This window comes from Chiloscyllium plagiosum, chromosome 4 (assembly GCF_004010195.1).
Source record: "Chiloscyllium plagiosum isolate BGI_BamShark_2017 chromosome 4, ASM401019v2, whole genome shotgun sequence".
In the NCBI taxonomy this organism is placed as follows: domain Eukaryota; kingdom Metazoa; phylum Chordata; class Chondrichthyes; order Orectolobiformes; family Hemiscylliidae; genus Chiloscyllium; species Chiloscyllium plagiosum.
This window is the reverse complement of record NC_057713.1, coordinates 72,477,894-72,499,953: the sequence shown is the minus strand read 5'-3', so window position 1 is coordinate 72,499,953 and position 22,060 is coordinate 72,477,894. Positions and strand designations below refer to the sequence as shown.

At 42.6% G+C, this 22,060-nt stretch overlaps 1 protein-coding gene across 1 annotated transcript in view; it reads left to right on the top strand.

The window, feature by feature from the left end:
* Positions 1-2,530: 2,530 nt before the first annotated feature.
* The window catches only part of LOC122549120 (dendritic cell-specific transmembrane protein-like), a 44,924-nt gene continuing 25,394 nt past the window's right edge, over positions 2,531-22,060 (top strand). The window contains exon 1 of the mRNA XM_043688420.1: positions 2,531-2,598. The gene's annotated coding sequence lies outside the window, so the exon portion shown is untranslated. The remainder of the gene's footprint in view (positions 2,599-22,060) is intronic.

The following is a 22,060-nucleotide window of genomic DNA, read 5'->3' as shown; positions in this document are numbered from 1 at the left end:
AGTGTAAAAAGCTTTTATCTTGGGGAGAGATTGTAATAGAAAGAATCACATCTGGTAAATGGATAGAAAGTCAACAAAAGGAAATGAATGCAACACTGTAAGTTAAAAAAGAAATCACAGAATTAAAATTGGAGTGATCAATCATTGAGGTAGAGTGTCTGTAAAAGATATTGCTGTAAAAGGGTTGAATTTTTCTTTTTACTGTTATCTTTAAGGCCTGTCTAAATTGTTGTATATATGTGTGTGTATGACTTCGTCTTTTGTTTTCATTTGTGACATAAACTCATTATTTTATTAAAAGCAATTTTTTGTTTAATGTTAGTATGCTCAGTGAGTCACAACTATAATAACTAAACCTCAAAATAATAAATTCTGAGATCTGAATTATCTTGTATTAACATCAGCTGCGATTATAACACAGTGGTGATTCTTATTGGGGTAGAAACTCATTGAACGAAAGGGGAGTCTATTAATGTTTTAAAGATGAGAGTGTATGAAGGTGCAAGACATAAAAACAGGAGTCTTGAGGGTAGGTATATTGTACAGATTGGAATTTCAAATGGCTTGTACTATTCATAAGCATTTTATGGCAGTAGCAATTGTGAAAAGTTTAAATCTTTGACTAAGGTTATACTGAGAGAGTTGGCAGATAAATTGAAGATCAAAACAAAATTAGGAACTGTAAGGATGAAATGCTGGAAATGATAACTCAGGATTTAGATTTCAAAGGGGAGAAATTGGAAATTGATATGTCACTACTAGGAATAGCAGAAGCTTCATTCGAAATAAAAAAGAATATCTTGATTTGGAAAACAATTACAAGGGAAGAGCAATGGAAAGTGATGGAGGAAAAGAAAGGAAGAGAGAGCTGAAAATGAGAAAACTTGAATTCAAATGTGATTCTCACTGCTGTTTATGGTTTTTCCCTGGAAGAAACAGCAAGGGTCTCTCATTGGCTCTCCAGCTGGCAGGTGAGATCCATAATGCTTGAACAAGATTCTAACCCATTTATGTTTTTTTAATCTTTGTACTGACAGAACTTCTGCTTTTTAACGGATATGAAGTGAAGCAATACTGAAATAAAGAAAGAGGAACAATGAATTGCATTTTTTCTCCCATGAGTTAGCAAGACGTTATATGTGCTTATCATCAATAGAATAAACTCAGGGTTTGTCTCTTCCTCTGCACTGAATACCAACTGTGTTCTTCAGACAGAAACACAACAGTAGAGTACAGTGTTCTTTCAACTGCGTCCAGACATGGAAAAATGTATTGAAATAAGATAGATGTTATAATTCTTTGACAGTGAGAGAACATGAAAGAAATAGTGACCACAATATAGTTGTGTAGTTATGCAATTAAATAGCCATTAAGTCTGAGACAGCATCATTTTGAAAGAAAATGTTTATATAAATGTAAAGGAAAAAATAAAAGTCTTGGAAAACCAAGTAAAACAGCAAAGGGAGTCAAAGGCATTTAAAGTCAAAAGAAACATGACTGCATTAGTTTCAGCATTGGCAAGCTACCAGATACTATCCCAGCACATGAGGCAGGAGCCTGGAGCAGCATATTGTCAGGGATAGAAAATAAGGAGCTGCCCCCATCAGGACTGCTGTCTACTTGAGGATGACAGATGGCAATCCACTCCTCCATAAAGCTGCTGGCCAATTGGTACGTCAGCAATGCTGGTGGGTGTATTGTTGAGCTTGCATTTCAATGGCAAGGTGCTCTTAGAGGAAAGCAATAATCTTGGGGGTTGTCAGGGTCTGGCAGGCAAGTTTCAGCAATTGAAATGAGGTTGGGGCCATGGTTTTTGTGGGTGCAGCCATGGTTGCAATGGCTTCCTTATGTGTCATGGGGTGGCATTTAAGAAAGCCCCAGCTGCTGCAATATGTTGGGAAGTAACAGGATTCAGCTAACTGTCTCTCAATTTGTGGAAGGCTAGATGCAGAAAAGTAGATAAAATCTTCAAGATGCTTAGGCTCTGTATTTTTGCTGTGAGCACAGATATGATGCATATTTTAAAGTGATAATGCCTGAAAGAATAAGGAATATTTGGAAAAGGTAAATTTAATAATATGAGTTAACACCACCTCGATAAATAGCTAACAGAAACTGTCTTTTAGAGGCATTAGCAATTAACTGTCAATCAGCTGAGAGCAGTTTCTTGAATAAAACCAGAAGGCAATAAGATATAGGAGCAGAAGTAGCCCATTCAGTCAATCAAGTCTGCTCCACCTTTCAATGAGAGCATGATAGATCTGATAATCCTTAACTCTATTTTTCTGACTTTTCTTCAGAAATATTGATTCCCTTAATGACTAAAAATCTGTTTATCTCAGCCTTGAACACACTTACAAATCAACATAGATAGCCCTGCTTGGTATAGAATTTCTAAGAATCATGAGCTAAGCATCATTAATGTAACAGAAAGCTGATTGGCAATTGTAACTTGGTGTGAGTCATTATGTCTAAGTATTTATAGTGAGTGTCACACAGCGTGTTCTTAGAACCTTTGTTTAACTGCGCGTAGAAGTCAGGGTTTTGGTACAAGTCGGAATTTGACACAGAGGGAAAATATTTCACCTCCAGTAGCCGGTAAGCTTTTTTTATTTCTTGTATCTGATTTCAGAATTTGTAACTCTCTTTTGATTTACATTAGTAAATTATTAACTACTTAAATAAATAAGGTTAGACAGATTTGGTGGTGTGCTGTCACAGCAACACATGGAAAATTTCAGAAAATGTTGCCAAAACAGGAAACCAACAGAACTTGAAAGTTGGTCAAAGGTCAGGGACAGGAGAGTGTGACTGCATTTTTGGCAGGTATGACAATTCATTAGGTTGTGATGAAGGATCTTCAGTCTTTGTGACTAATACGCACAAACTACATACTTCCATGTTAAAAAGAACAATGTCCTTCAGGGAAATAAATATGCCATCCTCACTTGGTCTGGTCTACATGTGACTCCAGACCCACAGCAATGGGGCAGCATGAGGGCTCAGTGGTTAACACTGCTGCCTCACACCACCAGGGACCCGAGGTTTGATTCTACCCTTGGGTGACTGTGTCTGTGTGGTGTTTGCACATTCTCCCTGTGCTGCGTGGGTTTCCTCTGGATGCTTTGGTTTCCTCTCACAGGTCGAAACATGTGCAGGTTAGGTGGATTGGCCATCCTAAATTACTCATAGTATTCCAAGGATGTTCAGGCTAGGTGGATTGGCCATGGGAAATGCAGAGTTACAGGGATAGGATAGTGGGGTGGGATGCTGTTTACAGGAATGCTGTGGCTTCGATGGCCCGAATGGCCTGCTTCCACACTGTCGGGGATTCTATAAGGGTTCTATTCTATAAGATGCAGTTTACTCTCAGTTACCCTCTCAAAAGGCTTAGGCAGCCATTCAGTTGTACCAATCGTTACAAAGTCTCAAAGAAATGAAACCAGATGGATCACCTGGCATCAAACTAGGCACCAGAAAAGACAATGGCAGAAACAGCTCCGCTGACCTTTACTAACACCTGGGGGCAAGTTAAAAAATTGGGAGAATTGTCTCATAGACGAGTCAAGCAACAGACTGACATAGTCACACTCTCAGAATCATTCCTTACAGAAAATGTCCCAGACACCACCATCACCATCCCTAGTTATGTCCTGCCCCACCAGTAGGACTGACCCAGCAGAGGTGGTGGTATAGTGGTATACAGTCAGGAAGGACTTGCTCTAGGATATCCTCAATGTTGACTTCGGGCTCCATGAGGTCTTGTGGCTTCAGGTTAAACATGGGCAAGGAAACCTCCTGCTGATTACCATGTACTGTCCTCCCTCAGCCAATGAATCGATACTCCTCCATATTGAACAACACGTAGAGGAGCACTGAGGGTGTCAGGGGCATGAAATGTACACTGAGTGGAGATTTCAGTGTCCACTACTGATTGAGCTGGTCACGCCCAAAAAGGACACAGCCACTAGTCTAGGTCTACTGCAGGTGGTAAGATGAAAAGACATTCTTGACCTCATCCTTATCAATCTGCCAGCTGCAGATGCATCTGTCCATGACAGCATTGGCAAGAGCGACCACTGCACAGTCCTTGTGCATTAATCTCCATTGTGTTGTGTGGCATTATCATTGGAGTAAGTGGGACAGACTTTGAACTGAACTAGCATCTCATGATATGTTGTGGGCCATCAACAGCAGCAGAATTGTACTCCAGCACAATATGTAACCTCTTGCCCGGCATACCCCCACTCAACCAATACCATCAGTCAGGGGATCAACCCTGGTTCAATGGAGAGTGCAGGAGGATGTGCCAGAAGGAACACCAGGCATATCTGAAGATGAGATGTCAACCTGGTGAAGCCAACAAACAGGACTGCTTGCATGCCAAATGGCATAACAGCAAATGATAGACAGAGCTAAGCAATCCTACAACCAACAGACCAGATCTCGGCTCTGCAGCCCTGCCACATCCAGTCATGAATGGCATTGGGAGATTAAACAACTCACTGGAGGAGGAGGAGGCTCCATAAATATCCCATCTTCAATAATGGAAGAGCCCAGCACATCAGTATGAAAGAAAAGTTTAAAGCTTTCGCAGCAATCTTCAGCCAGGTTGGTCCATCCTGGCCTCATCCAGTGTTCCCAACTTTAAAGATACTAGTCTTCAACCAGTTAAATTTACTCCCACATGATATCAAGAAATGGTTAGATTCCTTGGATACTGCAAACGTTACCGGCCCTGACAACATTCAAACAGTGGTACTGAAGACTTGTTCTCCAGAATTTGCTGCTCCCCTCGCCAACCTGTTCCAGTACAGTTACAATACGGCATCTGCACGACAATGGGGAAAATTGCCCAGGTATGTCCTGTACATAAAAAGCAGGAGAAATCCTACCCAAACAATTACTACCCTATCAGTCTACTCTCAGTCATCAGTCAAGTATTAGAAGGTGTCATCAACAGTGCTAAGAAACTGCACCTGTTCAGCAATAACATGCTCAATGATGCCTAGCTTGGGTTCCGCTAGGGCCACCAAGCTTCTGACCTCTTTACAGCTTTGGTGAATACATGGAAAAAAGAGCTGAATTCCAGAGGTGAGATGAGAGTGACAGATCTTAACATCAAGACTACATACGACTGAAGGAGCCCTACTGAAATCAATGGGTATTGGGGCAAACTCTCCAGTAGTTGGTGTCATACCTGACATACAGAAAGATAGATGTGGTTGGAGGTCAGTCATCTCCGGTCCAGGCCATCTCTACAGGAGTTCCTCAGGGTAGTGTCCTCATTCAAACCAGCAGTCAGGAATGAGGATATTCGCTGATGATTGCACAGTGTTCAGCACTATTTCTGACTCCTCAGATATTGAAGCAGTCCATGTTCAAACACAATAAGATCTGGGCAAACTCCAGGCAAGGGCTGAAAGTGGCAAGTAACATTCACATCACACAATTGCCAGACTATGACCATCACCAATAAAAGACAATCTAACCACCATCTCTTGACATTCAATGGTGTTACCATCACTGAATCCCCAATTGCCAATATCCTGGGAGTTATCATTGACAAGAAACTCAACTGGATTCACCACATAAATGCAATGGCCACAAGAGCAGGTCAGAGGCTAGGAATACTGTGGTGAGTAACTCACCTCCTGACTTCCCAAAGCTAGTCAACAATCCACAAGGCACAAGTCACAAGTCACAATAGTGATGGAATACTCCCCACTTCTCAGGATGAGTGCAGCTCCAATTGCACTCATGAAGCTTGACACCATCCAGGACAAAACAGCCTGCTTGAATGGCATTACATTGACAAGCATCCACTCCCTCCACCACTGACAGTCAGTAGCAGCAACAAGATGTACAGCAGAAATTCACCAGAGACCCTCAGACAGCACCTTCCAAACCTACAAACACTTCCATCTAGAAGGACAAAGATAGCAGATATATGGGACCACAAACACCTTCAAGTTCCCCTCCAAGCCATTTCACGATCCTGACTTGGAAATATATCGCTGTTCCTTCACTGTAGCTCAGTCAAATCCTGGAATTCCCTCTGTAGTCGCATTGTGGGTCAACCCACAGTAGGTACACTGCAGCAGTTCACAAGAGCAGCTCACCACCACCTTCTCAAGGGCAGCTAGGGATGGACAATAAATGCTAGCCAGCCAGCGATGCCCATGTCCCACAAATGAATAAATAAAAAAAGAGACTGTCAGGTGGATGGACATAGACCATTGTGTAAGATGCCTCCAAGTGAAAAAGACCATGATTGTGTTTGGGTCAGCTATTAATCAGAGGAGTAGATAGTCTTCAGTTGTGACCAGGAGTTTTAATGATTTTGGCACCTACCTGTACCTTGATTAAAGATGTCCCATTCATAGCTGGACATGAAGGTGGAGTGAGTCCAGTTCATATGTGCCAAAGAGGAACCAATCACATAGCTAGAACTAAGAGTGATGTTCTTCTGAGAGAGTCTGGGGAATTAAGCTTAAACTTCAAATACAAAGCTTGGATTCAGTCATTAGCATTGCTGCCTCACAGTGCCAGACACCCAAGTTTGATTCAACCCTTTGTGACTGTTAGTGTTGAGTTTGCATATTCTCCTCATGTCTGTGTGGCTTTCCTCCAGGAGCTCTGTTTTCTTACCCCAGCCCAAAGATGTGCAGGCTAGGTGGGTTTGCTATGCTAAACTGCCCATAGTGTCCAAGGATGTGCAGGCTATGTGGATTAGTCATGGGAAGTGCAGGGTTACAGGGATAAGATTGTCTAAGGGGGATGCACTTCAGCAGAATGGCCTGTTTCCACATTGTATGTATTTTATGAGTTTCAAGAGTAATAATCAATGGCTTGTTACCTTTGTCATGTTCTAAATAAGCACGAAGTCAGGCAGATAAGAAAATTAAATGCATGTCTCAAAGAATCATGTGGAAACAAAAGGTATTGATGCACGAGGCTTTGATGCTCATATTGGAGAGGAAATGGCCTCAACATAAACTAGACTGAGATTAAAGTTGTGGAAAATTGTGTAACCACTGATATTAGAGTTTTAAATTAAAAGAGGTGGTAGGGTGAGTTGAATAAAATCTTAAGACAATAGAGCAGTGTAATTATTTAGGTAAAGACAAGCAGAGTTGGACAGGAAGGAGTTGTGAGTTCGTAGTTATAGTGCATCATCGAATAAGACTCATGTAAAGAGTAATCGTAAAAAATGGTAAGCACCTTTAACTAAAAAATGAACTTGAGGCACAAGTTGAGGTGAGTGGTTTAAATCTAATCATTTTATGAGAGATGTGGTTACAAGGGTGACCAAGATTGGAAAATAAATATTCCAGGATGCACAGTATTTCAAAATGACTGGCAGAACGGAAAATGAGGGAGACCCTTATTCTCCAGTACTGAACTGTGCAGTTACCTTAGGACCCACAACTCTGGAGTGGATGGAAGTCATTCTCAGTCTCAAAGAACTGCTTATGAAGGGAATTCTCTCAGCATTTACCCTGTCAAGCCCCTTACAAATCCTATTTGTTTTAATAAGATTACTTCTCATTATTCCAAATTCCAGTGGGTAGAAACCCAACCTGTTCAGCCTTTGCTTAAATTGAATTTCTCCATACTGGGGATCATCCTTGTGAGCCTCCTCTGAACTGTCTCCAATGAAAAGATATATTTCCTTAAATAAGGGGACCAAAATTGCTCTCAACACTCCAGATGTTGACTCACCAGCACCTTGTATATTTACAGTAAAACTTTCCTGCCCTCATACTCCTAACCCCTCATACTCACGTCCCCCCCGACGTGATCGACGATGCCCTCCACCGCATCTCTTCCACTTCCCGATCCTCCGCCCTTGAACCCCGCCCCTCCAACCGCCACCAGGACAGAACCCCACTGGTCCTCACCTACCACCCCACTAACCTCCATGTACAGCGCATAATCCGCCGCCATTTCCGCCACCTCCAAACGGACCCCACCACCAAGGATATATTTCCCTCCCCTCCCCTAATAGCATTCCGAAAAGACCACTCCCTCCGTGACTCCCCCGTCAGATCCACACCCCCCACCAACCCAACCTCCACTCCCGGCACCTTCCACTGCAACCGCAGGAGGTGCAAGACTTGCGCCCACAAGGATATGCAGGTTTTTGGACTCCTCCATCACCAGACCACAACAACACGACGGTTGGAGGAAGAGCGCCTCATCTTCCGCCTAGGAACCCTCCAACCACAAGGGATGAACTCGGATTTCACCAGTTTCCTCATTTCCCCTACCCCCACCTTGTCTCAGTCAAATCCATCGAACTCAACACCGCCTTCCTAACCTGCAATCTTCTTCCCGACCCCTCCGTTCCCGACCTCTCCGCCCCTACCCCAATCTGTCCTATCACCCTCACCTTGCCCTTTTTCCACCTATCACATTTCCGACGCCCCTCCTCCAAGTCCCTCCTCCCTATCTTTTATCTTAGCCTGCTGGACAAACTTTCCTCATTCCTGAAGAAGGGCTAATGCCCGAAACGTCGATTCTCCTGTTCCCTAGATGCTGCCTGACCTGCTGCGCTTCTCCAGCAACACATTTCCATCTCTGATCTCCAGCATCTGCAGACCTCATTTTCTCCCTTGAAATAAGGACTAACGTTCCATTAGCCTTCCTGATTACCTGCTGCATCAGATTACTAGCTATCTGTGTTTCTTTGTGAAATAAAGTCACTTTGTGTTGCAGTTTTTCTCCATTTAAATAATACTCTGTTCTTTAGTTCTCCCTTCCATAATGAACAAGTTCACATTCACATTGGCCAACATTTTGCACACTTAGCCATAGTGTCATAGAGATGTACAACAAACCCTTCGGCCCAACTTGTCCATTCCTACCAGATATCCTAAATTAATCCAGTCCCATTTGCCAGCACTTGGCCCATGTCCCTCTAAACCTTTCCTATTCATTTACCCATCAAAATGCCTTTTAAATGCTGTAATTGTACCAGCCTCTTTCATTTCCTCTAGCAGTTCATTTCATACATACACCATCCTCTGTGTGGAGAAGTTGCCTCTTAGGTCCCTTAATTTTACCTAACCTATTAATATTTCTCTCTAAACTGTTTGTATCTCCTTTGCAACTTGCCTTTCCACCTATTTTTGCGCTTTCTGCAAATATGGCTACAGTACATTTGTTTTCTCCCTTCAAGTCATCCATATACATATAGTAAACAAGTTGAAGTCCCAGCACAAATATCAAGCACTTATCCTGTCAATGGATTTGCAAGATTTTTTGAAGGCAGCATTGGTGATATTTCTCAAGGGATTTGAGGAGTATATTTGTGATACATTGTCCACTTCTCTGACAAAATACAGCATTGTAGACCATCAACTTGATGCTGCGTTGAGGCCTTTCTCATCAAACCACTGTAGGTTGTGCTGGCTCCATGGAAATGAGGTTGGGTTTCTCATTGATGTCCACTCTCATTGACAGGAGGCTCACAAATTAAGAGAATTGATTCTCAAGTGCAGAAATGGCAAGACATTGTGGAAAAGAACAAGCCTAGTAGCAGGCTAAAACAGCACAGACATGATGAGATATAGGAGGGGAGCAGTGAGAAAGAGTATTTCAAAAAGACAGGCAGAATCGAAAAGGAGGAAGAGTAGTCGCCCTGAGAGTAAGAATGCTGATTTTCTTATAATGTGGAGGTGCCGGTGTTGGATTGGGTTGGACAAAGTCAAAAATCACATCACACCAGGTTATAGTCCAATGAGTTTATGTGAAAACACTAGCTTTCAGAGTGCTGCTCCTTCATTAGCTGCTGGTGAGAGAGGAACATCTTAGACTCAGAATTTATGAGGAAAAGATTAAAGATTCATCCAACTCATGTGAACAAACTGAACCCACTAAAGATGGCTCTTAAATCTCTACTCAGTTAGAATGGAGGTGCAGGTATCGATTGATTAATATGCAAATCCCAGAATTTCTTTCAAGTCACTGCCCCAAGATAACTTAAAGTGTTATTAATATAACGGAGGTGACACCTCCAATCAGACAATATATTTTAGGCATGAGATCTTGTTTAGAGTCTCTCTGTGTCTTAACCTGGAGTCAGACTGGTTTTATTTCCAAACTAGGAGTTTACAAAATGCCATATTGACTGACTGACTGCAAATTGTGTGTTTTTTTGGACAAAACAGAGCATATCTGCAAATACAAATCTGCAAATGCAAATTCACTCCACAGATTTACATGCATATGTGTGTACGTTGAGAGTGAGGGAGAGCGAGAAAGACAGTGCACATGAGGGGAAGATAAGAGGAATATATGTGCTTGTGTGTGTGTGTTTGTGAAAGTGTGTGGGAATGTGAGGGAGTCTATGCATCTGAGTATGCGTGCATCTGTGTGTGAGATACTCCGTGTGTGTGTTTGAGATAGGGTGTGTGTGAATGTGAGGGAGATATGCATCTGAGAGAGTGTGCATGAGAGTGTGAGTGTGTGTGCATTTGAGAGAGTGTGTGTGTACAAGAGGGGGACTGTGTGGGTGTGTTTGTGTGACAAAGTGTGTGTATATGTGTACTTGTATGTGAGTGTGTGCCTGAGAGTGTATAGTGTGACATGAACCCAAGTTGAGGCCATCCTTGTGGGTGCTGAACTTGGCTATCAGCCTCTGTCAGTGACTCTGCATTGTTGTGTATGCTGAAGTTCGCCTTGGAGGACAGTCACTGAGATTGAATGTCCTTGACCACTGAAGTGTTCCCACACTGGGTTTTCAAGTTATAACTGGGGGAAAGGCATTTATGATGCGATCAGGCAAGATTTAGGATGCACAGGATGGGGAACGAAACTGCAGGGGATGGGCACAATTGAAATGTGGAGCTTATTCAAGGAACAGCTACTGCATGTCCTTGATAAGTATGTACCTGTCACAAGGGAGGAAGTGGTCAAACGACGCTGTCGTGGTTTACGAGAGGAGTTGAATGTCTTGTCAAGAGGAAGAAGAAGGCTTATGTTAGGATGAGATGTGAAGGCTCAGTTAGAGCACTTGAGAGTTAAAGGTTAGCCAGGAAAGTAATAAAGAGAGAACAAAGAAGAGCCAGGAGGGTACATGAGAAGTCATTGGCAGGGAGGATCAAAGAAAACCCTGAGGCTTTCTATAAGTATATCAGGAACAAAAGAATGAGTAGAGAAAGAGTAGGACTTATCATGAATAGTATTGGGAAGTTGTGCGTGGAGTCAGAGGAGATAGGGGAAGTGCTATATGAATGGGATGAGTTGCACAAGGAGGAGGTGTAAGCAATTCTGGAAAGTGTGAAAATAGATAAGTCCCCTAGGCTGGATGGGACTTATCCTAGGGTTCTCTGGGAAGCCAGGGAGGAGATTGCAGAACCTTTGGTTTTGATCTTTATGTTGTCATTGTCTACAGGCATAGTGCCAGAAAACTAGAGGATAGCAAATATTGTCCCCTTGTTCAAGAAGGAGAGTAGAGACTACCCTGAAAATTATAGACCTATGAGCCTTACTTCGGGTGTGGGTAAAGTGTCGGAAAATGTTAGAAGAGATAGGATTTATAATCATTTAGAGAGGAACAAGTAATTTAGGGATAGCAAACATGGTTTTGTGAAGGGTAGGTCATGCCTCACAAACCTTATTGAATTCTTTGAAAAGGTGACCAAACAGGTGGATGATGTTGTTTATATGGATTTCAGTAAAGCATTTGACAAAGTTCGGTAGGCTATTGCACAAAATATGGAGGTATGGGATTGAGGGTGATTTAGCGATTTGGATCAAACATTGGCTAGCTGAAAGAAGACAGAGGGTGGTGGATGATGGGAAATGTTCACCCTGGAGTTACTATTGGTGTACGGCAAGGATCTATTTTGGGGGCACTGCTGTTTATCATTTTTATAAATGACCTGGATGAGGGTGTGGAAGGATGGGTTAGTAAATTTGCAGATTACGCTAAGGTCAGTACAGTTGTGGATAGTGACGAAAGATATTGTGTGTTACAGAGGGCAATAGATAAGCTGCAGAGCTGGGCTGAAAGGCAGCAAATGGAGTTTAATGCGGAAAAATGTGAGGTGATTCACTTTGGAAGGAGCAACAGGAATAAAGAGTACTGGGCTAATGGTAAGATAGCAAAGTGTAGATGAGCAGAGAGATTTTGGTGTCCATGTATATAGTTCCCTGAAAGTTGCCACCCAGGTTGATGGGGTTCTTAAGAAGGCAAATGTGTGTTAGCTTTTATTAGTAGAGGGATCAAGTTTCGGAACCATGAGGTCATGCTGCAACTGTATAAAAATCTGATGCAGCCACGCTTGGGGTATTGCGTACAGTTCTGGTCACCGCTTTATAGGAAGGATGTGGAAGCTTTGGAAAGGGTTCAGAGGAGATTTACTAGGATATTGCCTGCTATAGAGGGAAGATCTTATTAGGAAAGGCTGTGGGACTTGAGGCGGCTTTGGTTAGAGAGAAGAAGATTGAGAGGTGACTTAATTGAGACATATAAGAGTATCAGAGGGTTAGATAGGGTGGACAGTGACAGCCTTTATCTTCGGATGATGATAGCTAGCATGAGGGGACATAGATTTAATTGAGGGGTGATAGATATAGAACATAGAAAAGTACCTCAGAGAACAGGCTCTTTGGCCCATGTTGTTGTGCCGAGGATTAATCGTAATCTAAAATAAAATTCCTAATCTATGCACCCCTCAATTCACTGCTGTCCATGTGCATGTACAGCAGTCACTTAAATGTTCCTAATGACTCTGCTTCCACCACCTCCACTGGCAATGCATTCCATGCGTTTACAACTCTCTGTGCAAAGAACCTACCATTGACATCTCCTCTATACCTTCGCCCTAACACCTTAAAACTATGACTCCTTGTGGCAATCCTATAATAGGGCGACCAGAACTGGACACAATATTCCAAGTGTGGTCTCACCAGGGTTTTGTAGAGCTATAGCAAAACCTCGTGGCTCTTAAACTCGACCCCCCTGTTAATTAAAGCCAAAACACCATATGCTTTCTTAGCAATCCTATCCACTTGAGTGGCAACTTTGAGGGATATATCCACTTGAAAACCAAGATCCTGTTGTTACTCCACACAGCCAAGAATCCTGTCTTTAATCGTGTATTCAGCATTCAAGTTCGACCTTTCAAAATGCATCACATCACATTTATCCAGGTTAAACTCCATCTGCTACTCTCAGCCCAGTTCTGCGTCCTGTCTATGTCGCGCTTCATCCTGCAACAACTATCAACGGTACCTCCAATCTTTGTGTCATCTGCAAATTTACTAGCCTACCCCTCAACCTCCTCATCCAAGTCATTTTATAAAAGCTACAAAGAGCAGAGGCCCAAGAACAGAGCCCTGCGGGACACCACTCAACACAGACCTCCAGGCAGAATACTTTCCATCTACAACCACCTTCTGCCCTCTGTCAGCCAACCAATTTTGAATCAAGAGAGCCAAATCTGTATCCCATACCTCCTGACTTTATGAATGAGCCTACCATGGGGAATCTTATCAAATGCCTTGCTGGAAGTCCATATATACCACATCCATTGCCTAACCATCATCATCCTGTCTCGTCACCTCCTTAAAGACTCAATAAGATTTATGAAGCATGACCTGCCCCTCAAAGCCATGCTGATTGCTTTTAATCATGCTATGCTTTTCCAAATAGTAATAAATGCTATCCCTCAGAATTCTTTCCAAAACCTTGCTGACCACAGACATAAGACTGACTGGTCTGTAATTACCAGGGATTTCCCCACTATCCTTCTTGAAAAGAGGAACAACATTCACCTCCCTCCAATCCTGCGGTACGACTCCCATGGAGAGTGAGGAAGCAAATATGTTCGCAAGCTGCTTAGCAACCGCTTTTCTCACTTCCCGGTGCAACCTAGGATAAATCTGGTCTGGCCTTGGGGACTTAGCAATCTTAATGTTTGCCAAAATTTCCAGCACATCAACGTCATCAATCTTGATCTGTTCAAGCCTGTTTCCCAGCTCATCAAAGTTCTCATTCACAATCAAGCTCCCTTTCTTTAGTGAAACTGAAGCAAAAAACTCATTTAGAGCTTCCCCTAAATGCTCAGACTTCACAGACAAGTTCCCTACGCTATCTCTGACCTGCCCTACCTTCTCCCTGATCATTCTCTTATTCCTCATGAATGAATAAAATGCCTTTGAATTCTCCCCAGTCCTTCCTGACAAGCCTTTTTCGTGCCTGCTCCTGGTTCTCCTCAGTCCAATTCTGAGCTCTTTTATAGTAAGCCTGTAATCCTCTAAAGCTGTGCTCAATCCTTGCTTCCTCCACCTTACATTAGCTGCCTTCTTCCTTTTGATGAGAAGATCCTCTGTTCTCATCATCCAAGGCTACTTAACCTTACCCCTTCTTGCTTGTCTCAGAGGAACAAATTTGTGCATCACTCGCAATAACTGCTCCTTAAACAGTCTCCACATGTCTGTTGTGCACTTTCTGTGGAACAATTGCTCCCAATCTGTACTTCCCAACTCCTGTCTGATAGCGCCATAATTTCCTTTTCCCCAATTAAATATCTTGCCATGGTAACTGCTCCTTTCCCTCTTCATGGCTATGGTAAATGTGAGGCAGTTGTGGTCACGCTCACCACGGCGAGATCTGACACCTGTCCTGGCTCATTGCCGAGCACCAAATCCAAAATGGCCTCTTCCCTTGTCGGCCTATCTACATACTGAATAAGGAAACTCTCATGAACACACCTGCACTAAGGAGGTTCCTGTTAATATTGGAAAAGTTGAAGTCACCCATAACAACAATCCTGCTATATCTGCAATTTTCCAAAATCTGCCCACCTATGAGTCTTCAATGTCTCTACTGCTATTAGGGGCCTATAGAAAACCCCCAGTAAGGTGGCTGCTCCTTGTTGTTCCTAACTTCTATCCATACTGACTCAGTAGACAAACCTTCCTCAACAACCTTCGTTTCTGTGTCTGTGATGCACTCTCTGATTAGCAATGCTGCACCCCCTCCTCTCTTCCTCCCCTCCCTGTTATTTTTAAATGTTCTAAACCCTCGACATATAGGACAGATATCAGAGGTAGTTTCTTTACTCAGGAACTTGTAGGGCCGTGGAATGGCCTGCCTGCAATAGTAGTAGACTCTCCCACTTTAAGGACATTTAAAAGGTCATTGGATAGATATATGGATGAAAATGGAATGGTGTAGTTTAGATGGGCTTCAGGTTGGTTTCACAGGTCGGCGCAACATTGAGGGCCGAAGGAACTGTACTTCACTGTAATGTTCTATGTTATATTCCTGTCTAGCGATTGTTGCGCAGTGTCCATTCATCCGTTATGATTAGATTACTTACAGTTTGGAGACAGGCCCTTCGGCCCAACAGGTCCACACCGACCCACCGAAGCGCAACCCACCCAGACCCATCCCCCAACATTTACCTCTTCACCTAACACTACAGGCAATTTAGCATGGCCAATTCACCTGACCTGCACATTTTTGGACTGTAGGAGGAAAACAGAGCATCCAGAGGAAACCCACACAGACATGGGGAGAATGTGCAAACTCCACACAGTCAGTCGCCTGAGGCGGGAATTGAACCCGGGTCTCTGGCGCTGTGAGGCAGCCGTGCTAACCACCGTGCCGCCCACATATCATAGCGTCTGCATGGTTTCACCAATACACCACATCTCACGGCACCCTTGCCTGCAGGGTATGAGATATTCAATGTTGGCCAAGTCACATGAGTTTCTGCCATGCACGTGGTTGGTGGTGTCCCCACTTGTTGTGGTGGTATCCATGTTGATGCTTTGACATGCCTTGCAGAGTCTGCCCTGATAGGGTTGTATGTGGCTGGTTAATGTCCTGAAGGCTGGGTAATTTGCTGCAAACAATGGTCTGTTTAAGGTTTGGCGGTTAAAGGCAAGAAGTGGGGGAAAATCTTGGCGAGGTGCTCATACCTATCATGATGTGCGAAGAACATAACTTAGTCTCTCTGCACTCAGGAAGTACTGGACAACAAAGGGTACTCTATCAGTCATATCCCATGTCTGTCTTCTGATGAGGTAATTACAGTTTCTCATTGTGGCACGGATGAAATGGCGATCGATGAATTGTGCATCATATCCCATTCTTATGAGGGCATCCTTCAACATCTTCAAGTGTCCGTCACGTTCCTCCTTGCAACAGGGACAGACTCTGTGCCAGAGACCTATATCCCATGGCTTACTCCTGGTACGTCATCCCCCCCAACAGTTTCCAAAACGGTATACTTGTTGTTGAGGGGAATGGCCACAGGTGTTCCTGCACTGCCTGTCGGTTCCCTTTCCATCCCCTGACTGTAACCCATCTGCCTTTTTCTTGTACCTGAGATGTGGCTACCTCCCTATAACCCCTCTCAATAACCCCCTCTGCTTCCCGAATGGTCTGAAGTTCATTCGGCTCCAGCTCCAGTTGCCTAACGCGATTTTCAAGAAGCTGGAGTTGGGTGCACTTCTTTCAGATGAAGTCAGTGGGGACACTAGCGGTGACCCTTACCTCCCACATTCTGCAGGCGAAATATTCAACTATTCCCACTACTCTGAATTCCCAAAGAAACTACTGAAAAATAAATAAATAAAAATAAAACAAGTCATCTTACCAATCTGGGGTACAGAACCTTTTTTTTCATTGAACTGACTTTGTGAATGCATAATGCTTGTCCGTCTGGACTGGCTTTTTTAATATGTTTGGGGTGAAAGCTCGAGAAGTGTAATGATTAGTCTATGATAAGTCTGATGGTAGAGATGGCAAATAGTTTGCAAATCCAGTGCACAGGGGCAATGCCGCTGTATGGATCATGGATGTGGTCAATCAGTACGTTCATGGTTGATCATCCAATTCAGTGTCCCATTCCTGCTTTCTCTACACACCCTTTGATCTTTTAGCCCTACAAACTACATCTAACTCCTTCTTGAAAACATTCAATGTTTTGTCCTCAACTGCTTTCTTTCACAGAGAATTCCATAGGCTTACTATTGTCTGAGTGAATAAATTTCTTATCTCAGTCCAAATGTTCTACTCCATATCTTTAATCTGATCCGTGGTTATGGACTCACTGGTCCTGTGTAAATCCTGTCTTAACCTATTCGAATTACTTGGATTTCTCATGCGAACCCACCTCATTCTTCTCAATTCCAGTGAAGATAATGCTAACTGTGATCCTACTGAAAGATGAAGCAGGCTCGTGGAGTCTGATGAAGGCATTCCTGATTAAGTGTTTACCCTGACTGGCTGTGCTCTTTCAGCTCCACACTTTTTGACTCGTGGCCTACTCCTGCTTCTAATTTTAATTTTTGTGCCAGATTATATATAGTGAGACAGGAAGAGCTAACAATTTGAGTCCTGTACTGAATATGTCAAATCGTACTCAAAATGTTAACCTCTGTGTTCTATCAACAGATGCTGCCAGACCTGCTGAGTATCTCCAGCACTTTCTGTCCCTCTGTAGGAGAAAGCAATAGCTGATATGGGGCCAAACATGCTGACTCACATTACAATCTGCTTACATAACATACATGCACTGTCCATGTTTACCAAAATGATGTCTGTTGCAGCCTGCACTAGAAAAATTCAGACATGATATAGAATCATAGAGTCATAGAATTACAGCACAGAAACACACCCTTCAGTCCAACTCGTCAATGCCGAGCAGCTACCCTAAATTAATCTAGTCCCATTTACCGGCATTTGACCTTTACCTCTTTAAACCTGTTCTATTCATGTAGCCATCCAGATGCCTTTTAAATGTTGTTAAGTACCTTCACGACTTCCTCTAGCACTCATTCCATATATGCACTATCCTCTGTGTGAAAAAATTGCCACTTTGGTCCTACTTAATCTTTCCCCTGTCACTCTAAACTTATGCCCTCTAGTTTTGGACTTCCCTACTCTGGGAAAAAGCCCTTAACAGCCAATCACAATCATACTTATTTACATGCCAACTTGTAGATATCAGGCAAAAGTGACTGATTGTGAAGAGCAGGGCAGAGCAAGGGATAATCAAAAGTTATAAAATAACTTTATAGAATCAGTTAAGACTTACTTCTCTGTTCAATCACATAATCTTAAAATCTTCTTGACTTTTCATTGGCATCTTTTAATTTAACTGTTAATCAGTTCACATCCAGAAGATAATGCGTGCATTAGGGCTCATGAAAGATTCTACGACACAGTTTATTTAATATCAGGCTGTCTTGTTCTGGCTATTTATTCATTTTCTTGTATAGCTAGGTGTCATGGTGACGATGATAAATTCTAATCATAAAGGATACGGAACCTTCAAGGAGACCTATGACATTAAACGAAAAGAATATGAATGGCATTACAAGGCCGATGAAGTATGATGTGAATAAATATGAGGTTCTCCATTTTGGTAGCAAAAACAAGAAGACAGCTTATTGGGAATAGATTGGAAAAACAGGAGGTGCAATGAGATCTGGGTGTCTTTGTACACCAGTTCCTGAAAGTACACAGGCAGGTGCAGCAGGCAGTGAAGAAGGCAAATGGTGTTTTGATCTTCATAGCAAATGGATTCAAGTACCAGAGCAGAGATGTCTTGCTGCAATTCTACAAGTGAAAATCACTGAAAACATTGTGTCCAGCTTTAACATCCTTATCTGAGGATGCAAGTTCTGGCTATGGAGTAGTGTAACGATGGTATACAGATCGTTGCCTTGGATGACAGGACTGATGTATAAAGAGAGATTGGATCACTTAGGACTATATTCACTGGATTGTTGTAGAAACTTACAAAATTCTAGTAGGACCAGACAAGGGATATACAGGGAGAATATTCTCAATACTGGGGGGTCTAGAACTAGGGATCACAGTTTAAGACTGAGATAAGAGAAAGGCTCTTCATCCAGAGAGTGGTAAGCCTGTTGAAAGTAGTTGAGGCCAAAATATTGAATACATTCACGCAACATAGAAACAGGTCCTTCGGCCCACCATATCTTGGCTGATCAACAAACGCCAAACTATATTAATTCCATTTACCTGCACTTCATCCATAATCTCCTTCCTATCAGAAAGATGTTGTGAAACTTGAAAGGGTTCAGAAAAGATTTACAAGGATGTTGCCAGAGTTGGAGGATTTGAGCTGCAGGAGAGGCTGAACAGGCAGGGGCTGTTTTCCCTGGAGCGTCGGAGGCTGAGGGGTGACCTTATAGAGGTTTACAAAAGGAAGGGTTTGGAGGGATATGGGCCGGGTGCTGGCAGGTGGAGCTAGATTGGGTTGGGATATCTGGTCGGCATGGACAGGCTGGACCGAAGGGTCTATTTCCATGCTGTATATCTCTATGATTTTATGACTCCATGGAGTCATAGAATTGTTCATTGAATGTTTTCAAGAAAAAGATATAGTACTTAGGGCTAAAGCAATCAAAGTGTATGGGGCAAAGTGGTAACAGAGTACTGAGTTGGAGGATCAGCCATGATCATATTTAATAGTGGAGCAGGCTCAAGTATCTGAATGACCTACTACTGTTTTTTTCTATGTTTTTATATTTCATGATTAACTTAGTTCAAATTGCCATGTTAGAATTTGAATTCCCATTCTCTGGATTATTAACCTGACAACACAAATTACTGCACCATGGTCTGCCATAAATCTTTGATCTCACATGCCAATCCTGCTTGAGATGACTTATTTTGTTTTACCCTTGGAACTGATGGAATTTTGTATCAGTCTAGAATGGAGTTATCCATTATTTTTGATGTTATTAATCCTGTTTTGAATGGTCAACATTTATTCATTTCTGGAGGTTGCTCCTTCTTTTATCTGATTATTGTAGTCACTTAGAAGTCAGAACATAGAACAGTGCAGCACAGTATAAACCCTTCGACCCTTGATGTTGTGCCGACCTTTTATCCTGCTCTAAGATCAAACTAACTGACATACCCTTCATTTTACTATCATCCATGTGGCTTCCTAATGTATCTGACTCTACTACCATTGCTGGCAGTGCATTCCACGCACCCACCGCTCCCTGTGTAAAGAACTGACCTCTGGCATCTCCCCTAAACCATCTTCTAATCACCTTAAAATTATATCCCCTCATGATAGCCATTTCTGCACTGGGAAAAAAATCTCTGGCTATCTACTCTATCTATGCTTCTCATCATCTTGTGCACCACTATCAAGTCACCTTTCATCCTTAGCTCCCTCAATCATTCACAAGATAAACTCTCCATTCCAGGCAGAATCCTGGTAAATCTCCCCTGCACCCTCTCTAAACCTTCCACATCCTTCCTATAATGAGGTGAAGAGAGCGAAACAATTTTCCAAATGTGGTCTAACTAGGGCTTAATAGAACTGCAGCATAATCTCCTGCCACTTAAACTCAATCCTCCTGCTAATGAAAGCCAACACACCATACAGCTTCTTAACAAATCAATCAACCTGGGTGGCAACTTTGAGGGATCTATGTACTCCAAGATCATCTGTTCTTCCACACTGCTAATAATCCTCCCTTTAACCTTATAATCTGCATTCAAATGCGACCTTCCAAAATGAATAACTTCACACTTTTCCAGGTTGAACTCCAACTGCCACTACACTACAACAGCCCTCCACTATCCACAACTCAACCAACCTTCGTGTCATTGGCAAACTTAATAATCCACACTTCCACTTCTGCATCCAAGTCATTTATAAAAATCATGAAGAGAAAAGGTCCCAGAACAGATCCTTATAGAATGCCACTGGTCACCGAGCTCCAGGCTAAATACTTCCACCCTCTGTCTTCTATGGGTCAGCCAATTCTGTATCCAGACAGCTAAATTTCCCTGTATCCCATGCCTCCTTACTTTCTGAATGAGCCTACCATGGGGAACCGTATCAAACACCTTGCTAAAATCCATACACATCACATCCACTGCAATATCTTAAATCAATGTGTTTTGTCATATCCTCAAAGAATTCAATAGGGCTTGTGAGGCATGATCTGCTCCTCACAAAGCCACACCGACTCTCTCTAATCAAGCTGTGCTTTTCCAAATAATCATAAATTCTGTTTCAGAATCCTCTCCAATAATTTTCCACCACTGATGAAAGACATAGAACAAAGAACAGAGAACATTACAGCACAGAACAGGCCCTTTGGCCCTCAATGTTGCACCAACATGTGAAATCAATCTGAAGCCTATCTAACCTACATTGTTTCATTTTCATCCATACATTTATCTAATGACCATTAAAATGCTCTTAAAGTTGACGAGTTTACTATTGTTTTTGCAGGCAGGATATTCTACGCCCTTAGTACTCTCTGAGTAAAGAACCTATCTCTGACACCTGTCCTATGTCTATCACCCCTCAATTTCAAGCTATGTCCTCTTGTGCTAGACATCACCATCTAAGGAAAAAAGCTCTCGAGGTCCATCCTATCTAATACTCTGATCATCTTGTATGTCACTATTAAGTCGCTTCTTAACCTTCTCCTCTCTAACAAAAACAGCCCCAACTCCCTCAGCGTTTCCTCATAAGACCTTCCCTCCATACCAGGCAACATCGTGGTAAATCTCCTCTGCATCCTTTCCAATGCTTCCACATCCTTCCTATAATGTGGCGACCAGAAGTGTATGCAATTCTCCAATTGTGGCCGCACCAGAATGTTGTATAGGTGCAACATGACTTTATGATTCTGAAACCCAATCCTTCTACCAATAAAAGTTAAATACACCATATGCCTCCTTAACAAATCTATCAACCAGGGTGGCAACTTTCAGGGATCGATGCACCTGGACACCGAGATCTCTCATCTACACTATGACGAATCTTACTATTAGTCCACTACTCTGTATTCCTGTAACTCCTTCCACAATGAATCACCTCACTTTTCTGCATTAAACTTAATTTGCCCAGCTCTGCAGCTTGTCTATGTCTCTGTGAAACCTGCAAGATCCTTCCGCACTATCCACAACTCCACCAGCTTTAGTGTCATCCATAAATTCACTAACCCATCCTTCTACGCACTCTTCTAGGTTATTTATAAAAATGACAAACAACAGTGGCACCAAAACAGATCCAAGCAGTACACC